Raw genomic sequence first — 14840 nt, 5'->3', positions numbered from 1 at the left:
CAAATTTTTTAACTTGATATACATAAAATAAGGTTGCGTCGCACAGGGTCCGCGTCAAAAATGTATCGATTTCTAATATTTTAAGGCGAGCCAAAAATTCATCGATTATACATTTTAATAGTACATTGATTACAGAATCTTTTGGTACCATGCAGACACCAGCGTACAAATTTTTTAACTTGATATACATAAAATAAGATTGCGTCGCATGGGGTCAGCGGTAAAAAAGTATCGATTTCTAATATTGTAAGAAGAGCCAAAAATTCATCGATTATACATTTTAATAGTACATTGATTACAGAATTATTTGGTACCAAGCAGACACCAGCGTACAAATTTTTTAATATGATATACATAAAATAAGGATGCGTCGCATAGGGTCAGCGGTAAAAAAAGTATCGATTTCTAATATTTTAAGACGAGCCAAAAATTCATCGATTATACATTTTAATAGTACATTGATTATAGAATCTATTGGTACCAAACAGACACCAGCGTACAAATTTTTTAACTTGATATACATAAAATAAGGATGCGTCGCGTAGGGTCAGCGGTAAAAAAGTATCGGTTTCTAATATTTTGAGGCGAGCCAAAAATTCATCGATTATACATTTTAATAGTACATTGATTATAGAATCTATTGGTACCAAACAGACACAAGCGTACAAATTTTTTAACTTGATATACATAAAATAAGGATGCGTCGCGTAGGGTCAGCGGTAAAAAAGTATCGGTTTCTAATATTTTAAGGCGAGCCAAAAATTCATCGATTATACATTTTAATAGTACATTGATTACAGAATCTTTTGGTACTATGCAGACACCAGCGTACAAATTTTTTAATACGATAAACATAATATAAGGGTGCGTCGCATAGGGTCAGCGGTAAAAAAGTATCGATTTCTAATATTTTAAGACGAGCCAAAAATTCATCGATTATACATTTTAATAGTACATTGATTACAGAATCATTTGGTACTAAACAGACACCAACGTACAAATTTTTTAACTTGATATACATAAAATAAGGTTGCGTCGCATAGGGTCAGCGGTAAAAAGTATCCATTTCTAATATTTTAAGACGAGCCAAAAATTCATCGATTATACATTTTAATAGTACATTGATTACAGAATCTTTTGGTACCATGCAGACACCAGCGTACAAATTTTTTAATACGATAAACATAAAATAAGGATGCGTCGCACAGGGTCCGCGTCAAAAAAGTATCAATTTCTACTATTTTAAGACGAGCCAAAAATTCATCGATTATACATTTTAATAGTACATTGATTACAGAATCATTTGGTACCAAACGGACACCAGCGTACAAATTTTTTAACTTGATATACATAAAATAAGGTTGCGTCGCACAGGGTCCGCGTCAAAAAAGTATCGATTTCTAATATTTTAAGGCGAGCCAAAAATTCATCGATTATACATTTTAATAGTACATTGATTACAGAATCTTTTGGTACCATGCAGACACCAGCGTACAAATTTTTTAACTTGATATACATAAAATAAGATTGCGTCGCATGGGGTCAGCGGTAAAAAAGTATCGATTTCTAATATTTTAAGAAGAGCCAAAAATTCATCGATTATACATTTTAATAGTACATTGATTACAGAATTATTTGGTACCAAGCAGACACCAGCGTACAGATTTTTTAATATGATATACATAAAATAAGGATGCGTCGCATAGGGTCAGCGGTAAAAAAAGTATCGATTTCTAATATTTTAAGACGAGCCAAAAATTCATCGATTATACATTTTAATAGTACATTGATTATAGAATCTATTGGTACCAAACAGACGCCAGCGTACAAATTTTTTAACTTGATATACATAAAATAAGGATGCGTCGCGTAGGGTCAGCGGTAAAAAAGTATCGGTTTCTAATATTTTGAGGCGAGCCAAAAATTCATCGATTATACATTTTAATAGTACATTGATTATAGAATCTATTGGTACCAAACAGACACAAGCGTACAAATTTTTTAACTTGATATACATAAAATAAGGATGCGTCGCGTAGGGTCAGCGGTAAAAAAGTATCGGTTTCTAATATTTTAAGGCGAGCCAAAAATTCATCGATTATACATTTTAATAGTACATTGATTACAGAATCTTTTGGTACCATGCAGACACCAGCGTACAAATTTTTTAATACGATAAACATAACATAAGGGTGCGTCGCACAGGGTCCGCGTCAAAAAAGTATCTATTTCTAATATTTTAAGACGAGCCAAAAATTCATCGATTATACATTTTAATAGTACATTGATTACAGAATCTTTTGGTACCAAGCAGACAACAGCGTACAAACTTTTTCATTTGCTATACATAAATTAAGGATGCGTCGCATAGGGTCAGCGGCAAAAAAGTATCCATTTCTAATATTTTAAGACGAGCCAAAAATTCATCGATTATACATTTTAATAGTACATTGATTACAGAATCTTTTGGTACCATGCAGACACCAGCGTACAAATTTTTTAATACGATAAACATAAAATAAGGATGCGTCGCACAGGGTCCGCGGTAAAAAAGTATCGATTTCTAATATTTTAAGAAGAGCCAAAAATTCATCGATTATACATTTTAATAGTACATTGATTATAGAATCTATTGGTACCAAACAGACACAAGCGTACAAATTTTTTAACTTGATATACATAAAATAAGGATGCGTCGCGTAGGGTCAGCGGTAAAAAAGTATCGGTTTCTAATATTTTAAGGCGAGCCAAAAATTCATCGATTATACATTTTAATAGTACATTGATTACAGAATCTTTTGGTACCATGCAGACACCAGCGTACAAATTTTTTAATACGATAAACATAACATAAGGGTGCGTCGCACAGGGTCCGCGTCAAAAAAGTATCTATTTCTAATATTTTAAGACGAGCCAAAAATTCATCGATTATACATTTTAATAGTACATTGATTACAGAATCTTTTGGTACCAAGCAGACAACAGCGTACAAACTTTTTCATTTGCTATACATAAATTAAGGATGCGTCGCATAGGGTCAGCGGCAAAAAAGTATCCATTTCTAATATTTTAAGACGAGCCAAAAATTCATCGATTATACATTTTAATAGTACATTGATTACAGAATCTTTTGGTACCATGCAGACACCAGCGTACAAATTTTTTAATACGATAAACATAAAATAAGGATGCGTCGCACAGGGTCCGCGGTAAAAAAGTATCGATTTCTAATATTTTAAGAAGAGCCAAAAATTCATCGATTATACATTTTAATAGTACATTGATTACAGAATTATTTGGTACCAAGCAGACACCAGCGTACAAATTTTTTAATATGATATACATAAAATAAGTATGCGTCGCATAGGGTCAGCGGTAAAAAAAGTATCGATTTATAATATTTTAAGACGAGCCAAAAATTCATCGATTATACATTTTAATAGTACATTGATTACAGTATCTTTTGGTACCCTGCAGACACCAGCGTACAAATTTTTTAATACGATAAACATAAAATAAGGATGCGTCGCACAGGGTCCGCGTCAAAAAAGTATCAATTTCTACTATTTTAAGACGAGCCAAAAATTCATCGATTATACATTTTAATAGTACATTGATTACAGAATCATTTGGTATCAAACAGACACCAGCGTACAAATTTTTTAACTTGATATACATAAAATAAGGTTGCGTCGCACAGGGTCCGCGTCAAAAAAGTATCGATTTCTAATATTTTAAGGCGAGCCAAAAATTCATCGATTATACATTTTAATAGTACATTGATTACAGAATCTTTTGGTACCATGCAGACACCAGCGTAAAATTTTTTAATACGATAAACATAATATAAGGGTGCGTCGCACAGGGTCCGCGTCAAAAAAGTATCTATTTCTAATATTTTAAGACGAGCCAAAAATTCATCGATTATACATTTTAATAGTACATTGATTACAGAATTATTTGGTACCAAGCAGACACCAGCGTACAAATTTTTTAATATGTTATACATAAAATAATGATGCGTCGCGTAGGGTCAGCGGTAAAAAAGTATCAGTTTCTAATATATTAAGGCGAGCCAAAAATTCATCAATTATACATTTTAATAGTACATTGATTACAGAATCTTTTGGTACCATGCAGACACCAGCGTACAAATTTTTTAACTTGATATTCATAAAATAAGATTGCGTCGCATGGGGTCAGCGGTAAAAAAGTATCGATTTCTAATATTTTAAGAAGAGCCAAAAATTCATCGATTATACATTTTAATAGTACATTGATTACAGAATTATTTGGTACCAAGCAGACACCAGCGTACAAATTTTTTAATATGATATACATAAAATAAGGATGCGTCGCATGGGGTCAGCGGTAAAAAAAGTATTGATTTCTAATATTTTAAGACGAGCCAAAAATTCATCGATTATACATTTTAATAGTACATTGATTATAGAATCTATTGGTACCAAACAGACACCAGCGTACAAATTTTTTAACTTGATATACATAAAATAAGGATGCGTCGCGTAGAGTCAGCGGTAAAAAAGTATCGGTTTCTAATATTTTAAGGCGAGCCAAAAATTCATCGATTATACATTTTAATAGTACATTGATTACAGAATCTTTTGGTACCATGCAGACACCAGCGTACAAATTTTTTAATACGATGAACATAATATAAGGGTGCGTCGCACAGGGTCCGCGTCAAAAAGTATGTATTTCTAATATTTTAAGACCAGCCAAAAATTCATCGATTATACATTTTAATAGTACATTGATTATAGAATCTATTGGTACCAAACAGACACCAGCGTACAAATTTTTTAACTTGATATACATAAAATAAGGATGCGTCGCGTAGGGTCAGCGATAAAAAAGTATCGGTTTCTAATATTTTAAGGCGAGCCAAAAATTCATCGATTATACATTTTAATAGTACATTTATTACAGAATCTTTTGGTACCATGCAGACACCAGCGTACAAATTTTTTAATACGATAAACATAATATAAGGGTGCGTCGCACAGGGTCCGCGTCAAAAAAGTATCTATTTCTAATATTTTAAGACGAGCCAAAAATTCATCGATTATACATTTTAATAGTACATTGATTACAGAATCTTTTGGTACCATGCAGACACCAGCCTACAAATTTTTTAATACGATAAACATAAAATAAGGATGCGTCGCACAGGGTCCGCGTCAAAAAAGTATCAATTTCTACTATTTTAAGACGAGCCAAAAATTCATCGATTATACATTTTAATAGTACATTGATTACAGAATCATTTGGTACCAAACAGACACCAGCGTACAAATTTTTTAACTTGATATACATAAAATAAAGTTGCGTCGCACAGGGTCCGCGTCAAAAAAGTATCGATTTCTAATATTTTAAGACGAGCCAAAAATTCATCGATTATACATTTTAATAGTACATTGATTACAGAATCTTTTGGTACCATGCAGACACCAGCGTACAAATTTTTTAATACGATAAACATAAAATAAGGATGCGTCGCACAGGGTCCGCGTCAAAAAAGTATCAATTTCTACTATTTTGAGACGAGCCAAAAATTCATCGATTATACATTTTAATAGTACATTGATTACAGAATCATTTGGTACCAAACAGACACCAGCGTACAAATTTTTTAACTTGATATACATAAAATAAGATTGCGTCGCATGGGGTCAGCGGTAAAAAAGTATCGATTTCTAATATTTTAAGACGAGCCAAAAATTCATCGATTATACATTTTAATAGTACATTGATTACAGAATCTTTTCGTACCATGCAGACACCAGTGTACAAATTTTTTAATATGATATACATAAAATAAGGATGCGTCGCGTAGGGTCAGCGGTAAAAAAGTATCGTTTTCTAATATTTTAAGACGAGCCAAAAATTCATCGATTATACATTTTAATTGTACATTGATTACAGTATCTTTTGGTATCATGCAGACACCAGCGTACAAATTTTTTAATACGATAAACATAATATAAGGGTGCGTCGCACAGGGTCCGCGTCAAAAAAGTATCGATTTCTAATATTTTAAGACGAGCCAAAAATTCATCGATTATACATTTTAATAGTACATTGATTACAGAATCATTTGGTACCAAACAGACACCAGCGTACAAATGTTTTAACTTTATATACATAGAATAAGATTGCGTCGCATAGAGTCAACTGTAAAAAAGTATCGATTTCTAATATTTTAAGGCGAGCCAAAAATTCATCGTACATATATTTCAATAGTGTATTTTTTGCAGATTATCTTTGTACCATAAGCATACCAGCGTACTACCTTTTTTTTCTAATATGCGTTATATAAATCTGCGCCCTATGGGATTTGCGGCTTAAAAATTTTAATTTTCGATATTTCAAAACTTGCAAAAAATTAATCTTATGTACATTTTAACAGTACATTGTCTGCACATTATTACGAATTATGCGTGACTGCATGCATATATCGCGGTAATATATGTCGAAACTCATTTCTACTGCGCATTCGGAATTCGAATTATATCAAGATTATCGAAAAGTGTCGGACGAAATATATTTGTGACTCTAATTAAGAAAATAATTTTTGTTTTAAAAATTATATCTACGAAACCTTAATTGTAAATTTGTATTCATGTCTCACTTCTATTCTTAACTTAATAAATATATTACTTCTTAATTAAATAAATATATTAGAAAATATTAATATAGTAAGGTAATTAAATTTTAAAATAGTAATATGTTATAAAAATTAAAATAGCAATATATTGTAAATAATATGTTGTAATATCTTATCCTCGATTAATATTTTTGTTACAGAAATCAGCTGATTAAAACGTTAATTTGCTAATTAATTTTTAAAATAAGAATATGTTATAACATTTAAAATAATATGTTTTAAATAATGTAATATATAATTCCTTAAACTCGATTAATATTTATAACAGCTATCAGCTGATTTCTGTCAAAAAATATTAATCTAATATTAATCTAATATTAATCTTTTTGGTCTAATATACGTAAAATGAATCCGCGCCGTATGGGGTTCGCGGGTAAAAAGTTTTAATTTTCAATATTTTAAAGCGAGCCAAAAATTAATCTTTCATATATTTCAACAGTACATTGCCTGCACATTATGATGGTACCATCACCATATCAGCCTACAAACTTTTTGGTCTAATATACGTAAAATAAATCCGCGCCGTATGGGGTCAGCGGCTTAAAATTTTAATTTTTAATATTATGCGTAACTATATACATATATCGCGGTAATAGATGTCGATACTCATTTCTACTGCGCATTCGCAATTCGAATTATATTAAGATTATCGAAAAGTGTCGGACGAAATATATTTATGACTCTAATTTAGGATATATTTGTCCTTAAAAATTGCTACGGAACCTTAATTGTTAATTTGGATTTATGTCTCACTTCTATTTTTAACTTAATAAGTATATTATTTTATAATTAAATGAATAAATTAAAAAATATTAATATAGCGAGCTAATTAAATATTAATATAGCGAGCTAATTAAATATTAATATAGCGAGCTAATTAAATTTTAAAATAATAATATGTTATAATAATTAAAATATATAGCAATATGTTGTGAATAATATGTTGTAATATTTTATTCTCGATTAATATTTTTGTTACAGAAATCAGCTGATTAAAACGTAAAATTGCTAATTAATTCTTAAAATAAGAATATGTTATATCATTTAAAATAATAATATGTTTTAAATAATGTATTATAATTCTAGGTATAACTGTAGACGACCCAACTGGCTTAATTGATTTTTATTAATTCGATGTCATATAAAAATACAGACATCGAATTATGACATCGAAATATGACATCGAATTAATAAAAATCAATTAAGCCAGTTGGGTCGTCTACAGTTATTCCTAATTTTATTCTTCACTGGCTATACAAAAATACTTGCTATGTATTATAATTCCTTAAATTCGATTAATATTTATAACAGCTATCAGTTGATTTCTGTCAAAAAATATTAATCGCACAGATAAGGCATTATAACATATTATTTATAACATTATTATATTAAATTTTATAACATATTTTTATGTTAAAATTTAATTAGCAATGTAATGCTTTAATCATCTGATTTCTATCAAAAAATATTAACCAAGTTTAAACAAACTTTATATAAAAACATTAATTTTTTATTTAAAATCGAGGAATGGCGTAACGCGCGCTTTTGTTATTCTAATCTTTTTCTAAAAAAGACATTAAGTCGATTCTCGCAAGTATTTTTGCCTTTTTTCCGCCAAAATATTAATCAAGTTTAAAGTATAATAACATATTATTTAAAACATTATTTTATTTTACTTTTTGGACTAACTGTCAAACTGCTAATTGCTAACCCTCGCGATGACAGCCTTTCGATGCTACGAATATAACACACAACGCGAATGTCAAAAATATTAATCAAGCTTAAAGTATTATCACATATTATTTAAAACATATTATTATTTTATTTAATTTTATTTTAGACTAACTGTCAAACTGCTAACTGCTAACCCTCGCGATGACAGCCTTTCGATGCTACGAATATAACACACAACGCGAATGTCAAAAATATTAATTAAGCTTAAACTATTATCACATATTATTTAAAACATTATTATTTTATTTTATTTTATTTTGGTCAAACTGCTAACTGTTAACCCTCGCGATGACAGTCTTTCGATGCTACGAATATAACACACAACGCGAATCGACAGAGAACCAATCAGCATTGCGGAAAAGAGGCAACAATACTTCGAGACTTTCGAGAATCGACTTAACATGCACTTTTTAGAAATGGAAAAAGTGGAAATATTTTGTGATAAAATTGTGACTTTTTTAGTGAATTTTTATAAATTAAAAAATCCCCTTTGACAGTTCGTAATTACAACATTTCTTTACAAGATAAATTTGTTATTTTTTAGATCAAACTAATCTACAGTGCAAAAGTTTCATAAAACTTAATAATTGTTTATACAGATACACAAAAATATATAACAAAAATGTTTAAAAAAAACTTTAATTACTATGTTATTTACTAAGAAAAAAATTTCCGAGAAGGCCATTTTTGTGGGCAAGAGAAATACGTAATCCCTTAAGCACTTAGCGAACGATAATGAGGTATCGTGAACGCGACAGAAGAAGTGCGCAAGGCGGAACAAGGTATCCGCCATCCGGAAAATGAGACGACGACGAAAATAAAGGGAGGACAGGTGGACGAGAAGAAAGAGGGAGGTAAAGAACGACTAGGGGATAACTTTTGCCGCGAGTCTGTTTGAAATTCCAGCGAGGGAATGCGATCCCAGATGGAGCATTTCCCGCGCACTTACGTGCCCCGGCTCGAAAATGGGTGCGCGAGAATAACGGGCTCGCTTCCTCATCCTCGCGTCAGAAAGACGACGAAATAGTCTTCTCGGTCGAGACAAGAAAAAAGAGAAGCGCGAGGGAAAGGAAGTGCAAGGAGAGAACGCTGATGGAGAGAGTAAACACTCTTCCGCAGGGTGTACTTAGCGAAGGCGGCAGCTCTTCGGAGAAAGCGGAGCATCAGTGGGCGGGAAAACTTCTCGTCGGGAAAGCTTCTCGAAGATGAAAAATCATGTTCATGCACAAATTACGTGATATTCCGCGGTCGGGGAGCAAATTAGACAACAATCTTCAGTAACTTGATGAAAGTGGAGATTTATTTTCGTTTATACGACGCAAAGGAAAAGAGAGAACGACCTACTTTATAACGCCGGTGTAAAAACTCTTCGTAAAAGCGTGCGATCCGAAAGAAAAAACGAATCTCAAATTGATGAATTTAACTGGTAAATCGAGTTATGCGCGAGGAGTTTTTCACCCGAGTTGGAGAACACCGCGTTGCGTAGACAGGGTTCGAGAAGCTCAAAGCCCCAAATAGAATCTCTAAATCGAGTCTTCAGAGAGGAAGGAACCTCTGGAAATTCGATTGCCACTCGAGTCTCGCTGATTGCACGGCGAAATTTCGTATATATGCATGCTTCTTTGCATAGGGCATGCAAATATAAATAACGCGTACGTTTATAACTAACATGTGTATAGTGGTAAATAATAAAATTTTCAATTCGCTGTATGTGGAAAAACGAATTGACAGAGAATATCCGAGAGAAATATATCCCCGTCTGACATTTCGATTGAATTTATTCAATATGCATACGTTCCCCGGGAACTTGCGGATGAGATTCATAGAACTTTTGCGAATCCTCGTCGTCGGACTTGTGTACGAGTTCGCTGATTGACTATTTCGAGGGCCAGTATAAGGGAATATTAACTTGCGCTGGGTTCGGACAAAGGGGATTTATTGGAGCCCCGCTGGTTGTCTATGTAAATGAAATTACTCGACTGAAAGTTATTGAAGTCTCCAGATGTAATAGAACTGGGATTTGAGAATTTTTAAATATATATAAAAGAGAAGGGAAATGAGAGGCGATAAAAAGGAATGTATCGAACGAATTAAAATAATGAAGATCGATTGCTCAGACCCAATCAATCATATTACGCTCTACCTTTTCTTGTTTTCATTATTTAATCCTTTGTTATTATCTGCTTGATTTAATCATCCATCGAAGAGCAAGACTTTATCCTAGATACAATATGTCAAGTCGTTGCGAAAAGCAGCTTAGTCAGAGATAATTCATGATCTTTCGTCATTTCGAACGATACAGTGCGATGATGGTGCAATTTCTGTTATTACCGTCTCGTATTCGATGACATTGCAAAATGTCGAATTTAAGATGACACAAAACATGCTGACGCACGAGAATGGAGATACGTACGTAATGAGTATCGAATCTGATAATAATCCAAGAATATTCTGGCTTTGCTTATCCGGAATTAGACTGCCGATAACGAGAAAATATACCTAATGTAATTCGCGGATAGAATTATAAATAAAATTATATATATAACGTGATAATTATGTATAAAATTATATATAAATTATACATATATTATTATATTCCGCGGCAGAAAATAAAATTGCGAGAAAATTATATATAACATTATATATATAAATTATATACAGATTAAGATAATATAATCGTTAAGGTAATTAAAGGTATAATCGTGTAATCACTTTAATCATTTTCATCGTTTTCATTATTTTGTTTATTTTGATCACTTGATTATTTTGATCATTTTGATTATTTTGATCGTTTTAACCATTTGACTAAACATATCTATATCTTTTCCATATTACAATAGAGATTTATTATATCAGGCACTCAAACACACGATAAACTACTAAGTTTACTGATCAGATTAATAGCTATTATAGATAATATAAAGTCAAGTTGTCGAATCTTTTACATTGTTGAATTATATATTTATTATTTTAATGTGTGAACTTTCTCAATAGTGAAGGATTACGCTTTAGCAAATTTAAAATGTTTATTGAGTTGTTATGTAACTTAAAATATCATTATGTGTACTCGTTTAATTTATTTTAATGTCCTCTACATTATACTATTAAAAAAAACACGGTAATTCTATTTTAAAAAGTCTAGGTGGTCTTGCTATTTTATTCAACAAAAAGTGTTCGGCAAATTTTTATTATTACAATTCGATTCAAAACTAATAAATTCTGTTCATGACATTTTTTGTCAGATTATCGTAAATGCCTTAAAAATCGTGGCAAGAACCACCCTATATAAAGCACGAGAAAATTATATATAAAATTATATATAATTTATATTAAATATATATTTCTTTAGCTTTATTTCTTTAGATATTAGATGATACATTAATATTTAATAGAGTGAGAAGTGTCTAATTAAAGGACGAATAACTTCAAAGCGAATATTCCTGCTTCGTTGTGAAAGAAGCGATTATATTTTTTCGGAAGCTAGCGCGTATCACATACTTTTGCATATCATTTATAACGGAATGTCATCGTGAGAAAGGAGAGAAGGCTTTTCCGGTGGTGCTCGGATTCCATGAGAGCTTGTTCCTTTGTTTCCGCCAGATTAGGTATCAAGGAGATGCAATCGTATGTTTTTACCTGCGTCGTATGTTAGACGATCCTGGATCCTTGGCTTTTTTTATCGACTACCTTTCCACCCTTGAAACTATCATGTAATGCTACCCCTTATCAAAGGAAAGGTCTCCCATCTCAACGATCGGATATAGCTAATTTTAGATTCGCGTCCGCTTTTAAATTAAATTTGTATACGTAAAATTATGCGAACTATATATTTCAAGAATAATTTTTAACAGTTACATAAACACAAAAAATTGTGATTATATCTTTAGAATTCAGAGAGAATAGTCCACCTAATACGTTTATAAAATTAATAATGATGAAAGTTTTCAAAGTTTAATAATTCTTTAAAACTTTAATTCTTAAAGTTTTTTTTTTTTAGACAAAAGTCTCTTTACCGTCTTTTATCGGATTTTCTGTGTCTCGTGATATTTTTTTATAATCAACACAGTTTTCTGTAGCTGAAGTTTTATCCTAGTTAGTAAAAGATGCTGCGAACTGCAAATAACGCGATGAGTAATAATAAATGTCATTGTAAATTAAGAATTTATCTGTTTTTTCAGTCATCCAGTGTTTAATATTAATTTACGATCAAAATAAGCTAACTATATGTGTAAGATGGATAATTAGATTGGAGGTACAACGCTTATTAATGTGGGAACATGTCCACGGAATATTTAATCAATTTAAATCCATTAACATTTTATATTATCTCTCTCTCCCTTCTATTTTAACCCGTGATATTTAGTCGCACAACGTGCTGCTGTATATATAATTAAAAGGGATTATACATTGCTACACTGTATAAAACACAGAGATGCGTACGCGTATATTATTTTCGCACTAATTATTTTCTACAGAAATTAATTTTTTAATATAACGAAACATAGAGAATTTTCTTCCTGATGTTACAACTGCGCGACCGAGAAAATATATAATATAATACTAATATATGTGTGCGAAAATCAGTAACTTTAAATAAGTAACTTTAAAGTTTGACTTCTTCTGTGTTATCGCTTTCCTCATTAATTATTCCAATCATTAGTCAGTCAGATTCCTTTTAAAGTTCTTTATTACTGATCCCTTTATCTGCTTTTTCTGACGAGAAAGAAGTTTCTTTCGGACGTCGGACGTCGAAGAAAAATTCGTAACTTTGAAAAATGAAACATGAAAAATGTCTGTTCAGAGAATACAATGGAGTGTTTTCTAGGGTTTATCAGGAGTTGTGTTAAAAATGTACACAAAGGTCAAACTTTTATAAAAAATGTTTCTCGCCACAATAGATTTGTCAGTACAAAAAGCTGACGGAAGCGATCAGTACACACTATCTCGAGCAAGCTTCTTTTCACAGAATAGCGGCCATAATTCACTCATCGTAGAGTATTACATAAAACCAGTTAACGTGCGCCTTGTAACGCTATTCCGCATCCTCGGGCCCATAAACTTTTAACAAGATATAAAGAACCAGCCAGCGAGTCTTGGAAGATGGATCTCTTCGTCGACTTCGCGCGTCGACTCAGAAACGACGGCATAATTCGGTTCATTCGCAGTCCCCTTTCGCCCACCAAGGGTAGAATTGTCATCTGCCGAGCAATTTACGGGCTACAAGTTCACGCGTCGTATAACTTCCAACGTGTCGAGACCAGAGCAGCACGAGCGAACTTACTTTGAAAGAATCGAAAGATCTCGATTCCCTCTTCGATCAAATCCAACAGTTTTCTCCCTCGTAGAAAAAAGAAACCATTATATATAATTATAAAGTATAATTTTATAATTTATAATTATATATAATTATAAAAGACATCATATTATTATATATATAATTATAAAATATATTATACAATATTATATAAAATTATAAAATATATTTTATAATTCTACATAATTATTATAATTATAAAAGAAACTTATTATAAAATTGTAAAATATAATTAAAATATATTATAATAGTTACAGACATATAAATCACTTTAAAATAAAATGATAAAATAGAAATGCAATATATAAGTGGATTAAGGTGTTTCTGGAGAGCGATAAACTGATTGCGCTCTTGAAAATGATATAATCATTGTAGTATTCTCGTTCTAAGAGGAACCAGTTGCCAAAGCAGATAAGAATCTCTGTTCTAAAATTGTCCGCAACTTAATTAAGAGTCTCTCTCTGCCGGAAGCCAAATGGAGCTGTCTGATGAAATTCGGAGCCTCGGTGGCTAACGAGCCAACATATAACGACGTGACGATTAAATGAAACAGTTTCACCAAATCAAGAATAAGTCACGTATACAAACTTTACGTTGGCCAAATTTTCAATTTGGACCACGAGAAGTGCAAAGTATACGAGATCTTTAATAACTCTTGACGAAAAATTGATTTTAATTTGATCGCCGAATATTTATGGAGTGTGTAATCCTTTATTTTGAGTAATCTGCATAAATGCAAATATACATATATAATTGACCTTTTTTTATCTCATTTCTATCTCGCTCCAACGCTGCTTTCTTTCTTTAAATAGTTAGAGTGCTATACTTAAAGCGGACTGAGGTTAATGAGACCAAGCGCCGAATGACGTCAAAAGAGCCTAACATAGCTCAATATAGCGAATTTCGCCTCAAAGTTGTGGTTCGCGAGCGAACATAAACTTGACATAAAAAAAGAGTCTATTATAGAAAATTATCTTGGTCGGAAAAAATTTCGTACACCGGGATCAAGCGCTGCGAAGGGTCAGCCTTCTTATTTATAAAGCCACGAGTATATATCCACTTAGATGTGATGGACTTTAATATTTATAGCCGAAAGCAAAGTAT

This window comes from Prenolepis imparis, unplaced genomic scaffold (genome assembly GCF_030444845.1).
Source record: "Prenolepis imparis isolate NDT839.2.m4 unplaced genomic scaffold, iyPreImpa1.0 SCAF_2, whole genome shotgun sequence".
Lineage (NCBI taxonomy): Eukaryota > Metazoa > Arthropoda > Insecta > Hymenoptera > Formicidae > Prenolepis > Prenolepis imparis.
This window is presented reverse-complemented; position numbering follows the sequence as displayed.